Source organism: Musca autumnalis, unplaced genomic scaffold, assembly GCF_047663935.1.
Source record: "Musca autumnalis isolate F117 unplaced genomic scaffold, ASM4766393v1 scaffold_1, whole genome shotgun sequence".
In the NCBI taxonomy this organism is placed as follows: Eukaryota; Metazoa; Arthropoda; class Insecta; order Diptera; family Muscidae; genus Musca; species Musca autumnalis.
The window spans coordinates 33,522,907-33,532,789 of NW_027411644.1; the positions used below are offsets into that span (position 1 = coordinate 33,522,907).

Genomic DNA, 9,883 nt, shown 5'->3' on the forward strand with positions numbered 1-9,883 from the left:
ATCTTGAAGATTCCTCCTGATATGACTGCGTGGGGGGACCTATCAACCATATGGTGATTAGGATGGTTCTAACGGCAAGAAGTACTGCAAGAAAGCATGTCGTTGCGTTGCTTTGTCTACTCATGTAGATGTTCAGATGAGGAGACATCCTGTTGCAGTACTCAGTAGTGGAATTCTGTAACCCATTTTTTGAGTTACCGACAAATATCGGTAAAATTAAAATGCTAATAATTTCGTTAATTAACGAAAATTTTCGGTAATTTAACAACCAAAATAAAGCTGTTGCTAAATCCTACCGACAGCAACAGTGCTGTCAACTTTGGTTGATAATTTTCATTCATAATTTTGCGTTTTAATGTTACCGATTTTTGTCGGTAACTCAAAAAATGAGTTACAGAATTCCACTACAGGCCGGCGCACACTGGTCGAAACCACTGATCTGGCGGCGCGAAAGTCAAAAAATCGAAATATAAAATTGCGAAATATTTTCCATTTTATCGATTACAGACACTTTGCAGACAAAGATTTTGTTTTTTAATTTTTGTTGTTGTAAATATTCACTCAGTTATTCACTATCACAGCAACAAGTTTTTTTTTTGCATCAGATTTTTAAAATTGTTGCAAAAAAATTAACTTCATATTTGTTTAAATGTTAAATGCGTTCGTAATGAAACTGGACAAGATTTATATTCAATTAATAGCAGAGGGTGAGATTTAAATTATAAAAATTAGTTTGGGGTCTGAAGGTATTTAGTTATATAGCAATAAATTTTCAAAAAATTAAATTTTTTTGTGTTTTTTTTGGGTTGTACGCGCTTGTTCCATAGAGTGCATCTTGTAAACTTGGCCGAACTTAGGTTCGATTATTTTTTGGGGAATGAAATTGGACTCTCTGGATACGGAATAACCACATTAGGGCTGCAAATATTTGCAGATCTTTTGATGACTGCACTTTTAAAATAAGGGATTTTGCACGGAATTCATACAAATTTAGCTGTGCATTTGTATGGGAGCTAAATCAAAATATCGACCTATCTTGAGAAATGTTTGCAAGGAGGATTTCTACCCCCGGAGACACTATAATACCATATTATAGCTAAATATGTTATTAAATATGGGATAACAAGTAAAAATTCAACGAATCGGGGGTACCATAAAAGGGGCCACATCGAAACATAAATCCGTGTTGCAAATATTTTGTAAGAAGATTTTATACGCAGTGAGAACACGGAATGCAAAATTACAGCCAAGTTGGTTTAAAAATGTGGTCATGATATTCAAAATACCTTAAATTGGGAAATACGGTTACATGGGGGCTATATCGAAACGTGCACCTATGTCCAAAATTTTTGGTGAAAATATTTTGTGACCACTTTACAGGTAATTTGCTACGAAATTGTGGCTTAAATCCTCAAAATACCGAAAATCTTAAAGTACCGTTATATGGGGGCTATACCAAAACATCAGCCGATATTGTTCATATTTGGCCCATTATTACCCACAGGTACAAGCTGAGTTTGTGCCGAATTTCAGTGACGTATCTCAATTCGTTTGCAAGTTATTAATTTCGTACCGCTAGATCAGTGCTTTCGACCACCGTGCGGCGCACAATGGTTCAGGAATCGATTTTCCTGGCCAAAAATCAAAATTTTGTTTTGTCAAAGACATTTAATTTCTATATGGGATTCGATAGTAAACATATTGAAACTAAGGAAACTAAAAAATTAGGCCCAAATATTGGAAGGTGTGGGCGTGGCGTGCCCCTAAAGACGAGCATTTTCCCCATTTTAGGGAAATACGTCATTTTTGCAAATTTCTGGAGAAAGACGAAGCTATTTCTCTGAAACTGTAACAGCTATTGTGTTCATTGTTTTTTTATAAGATAGGTAGGATTATGGCCTTTAAAAATCGTTTTAGTAAATTACCGTAGCGTTTACACAACATGATCTATTTTATTTTTCCTCGGGTACTAAATTTTATGTAATTCCAAATTTAGTGGACTAGAACTTTTGTGGAACAACATGGAACAAAGTTCTGTTTTCACAGAAAGATGTCCAAAAGTCTCCTCTTCCAGCCCATATATACTTTTGTATCCGTCCCGTTCCGTCCGTTTAACACTTTTTTCAATTTATTGAAATTACATGGGTAAAAATGTGTGTTTTTCTATACTTTTTCCATATGAATTACAGATTTTTGACCCAAATTACAACTTTTTTAAGTATATGAGTTTTTATACGAGTTATATAATTTTTATTAAAACCTAAGGAGAATTTTTTTAATTTTTGAAAAAATTTAAATTTTTTTGGTAAATTTTTTTTACAAATTTTTGAAAAAAAAATGTTTCGAAATTTTTTCGAATTTTTTTTTAGTTTTTTGGTAATTATTTTGTTTATTTGTTCTTGACCATCTTTAATACACAGGAAGATATAAAAACCACAAAAACACTCATATTTTGATGAAAAATAGTTAAAAAACTCAAAAGTTTAACTTTGACCTTGAATTTCTCTGCAACTACCAGACCGAACTTGACCGCTTATAATTCGTCTGAAAGCTGATTGTGTTATCTGTCTAACAATACAAATAGAATTATGAATATATCTCTATCCCTTCAAAAGTTATAGAATTTTGACCAGGAAAAAACGATTCTGAACCACTGTGCCGCGTTCTGACAGGTGTGAAGATTTTTCAATCGCGTTGCATTTATATTCACGGAGCATACTGCGCCGCAAAGTGGTTCATGAATCGATTTTCCTGTCGTCACCGGTTGTTAATTTCTATATGGGATTCAATAGTAAACATATTGAAACTAAGGAAACCAAAAAATAGGCCAAAATATTGGAAGGTGTGGGCGTGGCGTGCTCCTAAAGACGACTATTTTTTTCGCAATTTTGGAAAATACGTAATTTTTTCATATTTCAGGAGAAAGAAATATCTATCTTTCGGAAACTATAATATATATTCATATATGTATATTTTATATAAAACTTCCCTGCGGAATGTTTTCCCTTTCCCAATTTTTCATTTCAATATTTATGTCCAAAAATGGAATATTTTTGTCGACTCGGTGCAAATATTCCCTAATTAAGTGATGCTAGTAGGTTTTCAATGTTTCAAAATATTGATTTTAAAAGAATTTCACTTTTTACCCCCTGTTTTTGTAAATTTTTTTATTCTATTCACACGAATTGTCAAATTTTGTAGATCGATTTGCTCGCTTTAGCGCAAATGTAGAGCACTGATTTTTAAAAGAGGAATTCTTAACGATTCTTAACGGGTATACGATAAATTAGATATGTATGTCTTCTGGGCGCTGAGCTATGGATGTCTAAATTATTACGAATATAGACGAACGAACAAAAATTAGTTATAAAAACAGGGGGTTAAAATTATTTTCCGTGAAGAAAATTCCGAGGAAAATATTCATGATTGCCTGCTCGTGTTCATTGTTTTTTCGTTAGGTAGGTAGGACTGTTGTCTTTAAGAACCGTTCCATAAGTCACCGTAGGCTTACACGAAGTGAGCTATTTTATTTTTTCTAGTCCATTTTAAGTGGACTAGAACTTTTAGGCAACAGCTTGGGACAATGTTCCGTTTTCACAGAATGATGCCCGAGAGTGTCCTCTTTCAGACCATATATACTTTGTACCCGTCCCGCTCCGTCCGTTTAACACTTTTTTACTATACCCTTAGCCTTTAGGCTAGAAAGGGTATATACACTTTGATACGACCAAAAATTTGCCTCATCGTAGTAACGGTTTTAGACCCAAAGTATGTTTGGACGATATTCGTTTCAGACAATTTGGAGTCGATTTAGGCATGTCCGTCCGTCGGTCTGGTGCGCACGATAACTCTCGAACGGATCAACCGATTCGAACCAAATTTTGGGTATCGTAATATTTTGTCCAAACTTAGTTTAAGTTCGAAGATGGGCTATATCGGTCCACTCCTTCGGGTACCTTCCCCACAAAAGTTCAAAATTTGTCTGTAAAATGGTGTGAACGATAACTCTCGAAGGGAGCAATTGATTTGGTCCAAACTTTGCACATCGTATTATTCCTTCCAGATATATATCGAGTTCGAATATGAACTATATTGGTACACTCCTTTAGGTACCTCCTACAAAAAAATCGGATAAAGTGAAGTTTAAGAGCTTCACTCGCATCGTTTAGATTCTTTTATCAGTAGGTTGTTCTAGCGGCTTCATTTACAACGGTACAATTTTATTCCGGAGTAAGTCAATACTTCCTGAGATAATGGCCCAAAAGCTCCAAAACCCTGCCGGTACATACTCAAATAGCTACCTTCGGGTACCTCCCACACAAAATTCGGATAAAGTGTTTAAGAGCTCATCTCGGATCGTCCTGAAATTTTTTCAGTAGTTACTCCTTGCGGCTGCCTTTACAACGGTACATTTTTTTTCTTGTGCAATTCCATACTTCCTAAGATATTGTTTATTGGTGTTTGACCTTTTTTAAATAGTTAGAACATATGAAAAACTCAAAAACACCCATATGTTGATGCAAAATATGAAAAAAACTCAAATTTTTAACTTTGACCTTAAACATTGAATGTTTTTTTATTCATGGGAAAGCTGATTATGCTATCTGTCGAACAAAGAAAAAATATGAAAATATCTCTATCCGTTCAAAAGTTACAAAATTTTGAGCAGGAAAAAACGATTCTGAACCACTGTGCGCCGCGCCGCATTGCTTATCACAAACTGACCTATCGCGTTATATGTAGTCAACAATGTTTTTTTATCTGCACCACATGTGCTGCGGCTTGTCGCTGCTAGCTGGGGAATGTGATATTTAAAATTTTGGGGTTATTTGTGGTCGAAATTCTGCTACCATCGTCCATGACATTCACCTCTGCAGTCCATGTGGTTAACAGGGTGGTCGTAGATTTAGTGGCATATATTTGCATATTGCTCGCGTGGAAAAAGGTGATAAGACCAGTCAAATAAGTGTTCAGCATTTCATAAATGACATCTGGGACCTTCCCTTACGCAAAAATCGTACAATTATTCGAATACGTTACGATCTCAATCGCAGTTGAAGTGTACGGCTAATGCTAATGTTTTTAGATGCTGGCTTTTAAACCCTGTACAGAAGATCTCAATAGAAGTATGTCTATAGCAGAACTCCTAAGATGGTATTCTGTCTATAGATGCCCTAATATGTAGGTCTACTGTCTATAGAAGACCTCTTTCTACAGAAGACCTGATAATAGGGTCTTCTATCTATAGAAGACATCATAAGAAGGTCTTCTATCTATAGAACACCTCGTAAGAGGGTGTTCTACTTGTAGAAGACCCAGAGAATCTTCTTTCAGCTGAAGACCTATAGAAGACCTCATAAAAGGGGCTTCTATTTATATAAGACCATGGCACCATGGTAATTGTGCAATGTATAAGACCTAATAAGAGTGTCCTGTGTTTTTAGAAGCCCAAATAAGAGGGTCTTCTATCTATAGATCACATAAGAGGCCTTTCTGTGAGGGTCTTCTATCATAAAAAGGGTCTTCAATCTACAGAAAACCTCATAAGAGGGTCTTGTATCTAAAGAAGACGTCATAACTGTAGAAGACCTCAATACGGAGTCTTCCATTTATAGAAGAACTCCATAAGATAATCTTCTTTCTACTGCGGACCCATAGAAGACCTCATAAAAGGGCCTTCTATTTATATAAGACCCAATAAGAGTGTCCTGTGTTTTTAGAAGCTATCTATAGAAGACCTCAAGGGGGTCTTCTATCTATAGAAGATCTCATAAGAGGATCTTCTATCTATAGAATAATTTCTGACCCTCACAGAAATTAAAATTTTATCATAAAAGGGTCTTCAATCTATAGAAAACCTCATAAGAGGGTCTTGTATCTAAAAAATACGTCATACCTGTAGAAGCCTCATTACGGAGTCTTCGATTTATAGAAGAACTCCGTAAGGGATCATTAATTTACAGAAGACCCCGTATGAGGTCTTGCTAGAAGACCCTGTTATGCGGTCTTCTTTTTATAGAAAACGTCATCCTATCTTTTATCTGTAGAATACTTAACAAAAGGTTATTTTATCTAGAAAAGACCTCATAAGATGGCTTCTATATGTAGAAGACCTAATAAGAGGGCCTTTTATCTAGAAAAGTCCTCATAAGAGAGTGTTCTATCTGTGGAAGACCTCATAATGAGGGATTCTATCTAATGAGGACCCCATATAAGGTCTTCTATAGATAGAAGACACTTTTATGGGAACTTTTCTAGATATAAGACCCTTTTATTAAGTCTTCTACATATAGAAGTCATCTTATGAGGATCTTATGAGATAGAATACCCTTATATGAGATCTTGTATAAAAAGAATACCCTCGTATGAGGTCTTCAATAGAAATAAAACCCTATTAGGTCTTCTGCAGACAAAAACTCTTTTAGGAGATCTTCTATAGATAGAAGAATCTCTTATTATTATTCTACAGTCAGGAGACCCTCTTAAGGCGACTTCTATAGGCAGAATACTATCTTACAAAGTCTTCTATAAATATAGGGGCCTCTTAGGAGGTTTTCTATTTATAGAAGGGATTCTTTTGAGGTGATATATAAATAGAAGACCCTCTTATTAAATCCTCTACATATAGAATACCATCTTTTGAGCTCATATATGACCCACTTATTAGGTCTTCTATAGATAAAAGACCCTCTTATTAATTCCTCTACAGATAGAAACCTTTCTTATAAGGTCTTCTATAAATAGAAGACCCTCTTATGAGGACTTCTACAGAGAGGAGGCCCTTTTACGAGGTCTTCTACATATAGAAGACCCCTTTTATGAAATCTTTTGTAGGTAGAAGGCTCTCTTAAGAGGGCTAGAAGACACTTTTATGAGATCTTGTATAAAATGAATACCCTCATATGAGGCCTTCCATAGAAATAAAAGACTATTAGGTCTTTTGCAGACAAAAACTCTTTTAGGAGAAGCTCTTAATATTATTCTGCAGTCAGGAGACCCTCTTAAGGGGGGTTCTATAGACAGAAGACTATCTTTCAAGGTCTTCTATAAATAGAAGGCCCTCTTAGAAGGTCTTCTTTTTAAAGAAGGGCATCTTTTGAGGTAATATATAAATACAAGACCCTCTTATTAAATCCTCTACAGATAGAAGACCATCTTTTGAGTTCATATATCACCCACTTATTAGATCTTCTATAGATAAAAGACCCTTTTTTTAATTCCTCTACAGATAGAAACCTTTCTTATGAGGTCTTCTATAAATAGAAGACCCTCTTATGAGGACTTCTACAGATAGAAGACCCTTTTACGAGGTCTTCTACAGATAGAATACCCTTTTATGAAATCTTTTGTAGATGGAAGGCTCTCTTAAGAGGGCTTCTATAGGCAGAAAACTATCTTTTGAGGTCTTCTATAAGTAGAAGGCTCACTTATTAGGTCTTCTATACATAGAAGACCCACTTATTAGGTCTTCTACAGATAGAAGACACTTTTATGAAATCTTTCATAGATAGAATACTCTCTTAAGAGGGCCCTTGTATAGTCAGGAGACTCTCTTTAGAGAGCTTCTATAGACAGAAGACGCTCTTTTGGGGTCTTCTATAAATAGAATACCTTTTATGAGGTTTTCTATATATAGAAGACCCTCTTTTGAGTTCTTCTATACATATATGACCCACTTATTAGGTCTTTTATAGATAGAAGACCCTTTTATGAAGACTACATATAGAAGACCGTCTTGCGAGGTCTTCTACAGATAGAAGACCCCTTTATGGAAGTAGGAAGACTCTCTTCTATAGTCAGAAGACTCTCTTAAGAATGCTTCTATAGACACAAGACGCTCTTTTGAGGTCTTCTATAAATAGAATACCTTTTATGAGGTCTTTTTATATAAAATACCTTCTTTTTAAATACTCTACAGATAAAAGACCCTTTTTTGAGCTCTTCTACACTGATATGACCCACTTATTAGGACTTCTATAGATAGAAGACCCTTTTATAAGGACTAGAAGGGGGTTCTACAGACAGAAGACCCATTTATAAGACTTTTATAGATAGAAGACTCTCTTAAGAGAAGAGCTCCGACTTACTCGCGAGTGAAAATTTGGGGGGAGGTTGTAATTTTTTTTTGGTGAAGTTTTTTGATGGTTTTGGAACAGGTTTATTTGACGGTGGCGTAAGCTTTTGTTTGCTGGTGTGGAATGGGCAAGTTGCCTTCCTCAATTTGCTCGAATTCGAGAAGAGTTTAACTCGAGAGTGGAATTCGAGCGAGTATTGGGAGCTCTGCTTAAGAGAGCTTCTATACACCTTTTTCAGATGTAATTCGTAACATTTTAGTTGTAGTTCGTAATATTTCATTTGTAATTCGAGAATTCCATTTGTAATTCGAATTATTCCATTTGTTATTCTATTTAATCCATTTGTAATTTGAATTATTCCATTTGTAATTCGAATTATTCCATTTGAAATTAAAATTGTTCTATTTGTAAGTCGAATCATTTTATTTGTAATTCGAATCATTTTATTTGCAATTAGTATTACTCCATTTGTAACTCGAATTATTCCATTTGTAATTAGAATTGTTCTATTTGTAAGTCGAAGCATTTTATTTGTAATTCGAAAAAAAATACAAAATATTTTTTGTATTGAATTATAAATAAAATGATTCAAATTACAAATGGAATAATTCGAATTTCAAATAAAATAATTCGAATTACAAGTGGAATAATTCGAAATACAAATGGAATAATTCAAATTACAAATGGAATAACTCGAATTACAAGTGGAATAATTCGAATTACAGAAGATCTCATATGAGGTTTTGATAGAAGACCCTCTCATGAGGTCTTCTATTTATAGAAAACTGCATCCTATCTTTTATCTGTAGAAGACCTAACAAAAGGTTATTTTATCTAGAAAAGACCTCATAAGATGACTTCTATATGTAGAAGACCTAATAAGAGGGCCTTTTATCTAGAAAAGACCTCATAAGAGGGTCTTCTATCTGTGGAAGACCTCATAATAAGGGATTCTATCTAATGAGGACCCCATATAAGGTCTTCTATATATAGAAGACACTTTTATGCGGACTTTTCTAGATAAAAGACCCTCTTATTACGTCATCTACATATAGAAGTCATCTTATGAGGACTTCTAAATATAGAATATCGTCTTATTAGGTCTTCTACAGATAGAAGACTCTTTTATGAGATCTCTTATGAGGTCATCAATAGAGAAAAACCCTATTAGGTCTTTTGTATTAGATCTTCTATAGATAGAAGAAACTCTTAGTCTTATTCTACAGTCAGGAGACCCTCTTAAGGGAGCTTCTATAGACAGAAGACTATCTTACAAGGTCTTCTATAAATAGAAGGCCCTCTTAGGAGGTCTTTTATTTATAGAAGGGCTTCTTTTGAGGTTATATAAATATAAGACCCTCTTATAAAGTCATCTGCCCATTTATTAGGGGTTCTAAAGATAAAATGCCCTCTTATTAACTCTTCTACAGATGGAAGCCTTTCTTGTGAGGTCTTCTATAAATAGTAGACCCTCTTATAAGGACTTCTACAGATAGAAGACCGTCTTACGAGGTCTTCTACAGATAGGAGACCCTTTTATGAAATCTTTTGTAGATAGAAGACTCTCTTAAGAGGCCTTCTATAGACAGAAGACTATCTTTTGAGGTCTTCTATAAGTAGAAGGCTCTCTTATAAGGTATTTTTTAAATAGAATACCTTTTACCTACATATAGATAGAAGATCCTCTGTCTTAATACTTGTCAATTAGAAGACCCTTTTTGAGGTCTTCTATACATAGAAGAGTCACTTATTAGGTCTTCTATACATAGAAGACCCAATTATTAGGTCTTCTACAGATACAAGACCCC

General features: G+C 34.6%; 2 non-coding genes across 2 annotated transcripts; both read right to left on the bottom strand.

Moving 5' to 3' along the window:
• Positions 1-7,177: 7,177 nt before the first annotated feature.
• LOC141391629 (small nucleolar RNA SNORA11) lies at positions 7,178-7,302 on the bottom strand. The gene has a single exon (XR_012409709.1). It is a non-coding gene; the product is annotated as a small nucleolar RNA SNORA11 (small nucleolar RNA).
• A 2,456-nt stretch (positions 7,303-9,758) lies between these two features.
• On the bottom strand, positions 9,759-9,883 carry LOC141391625 (small nucleolar RNA SNORA11). Its single transcript, XR_012409705.1, has one exon. It is a non-coding gene; the product is annotated as a small nucleolar RNA SNORA11 (small nucleolar RNA).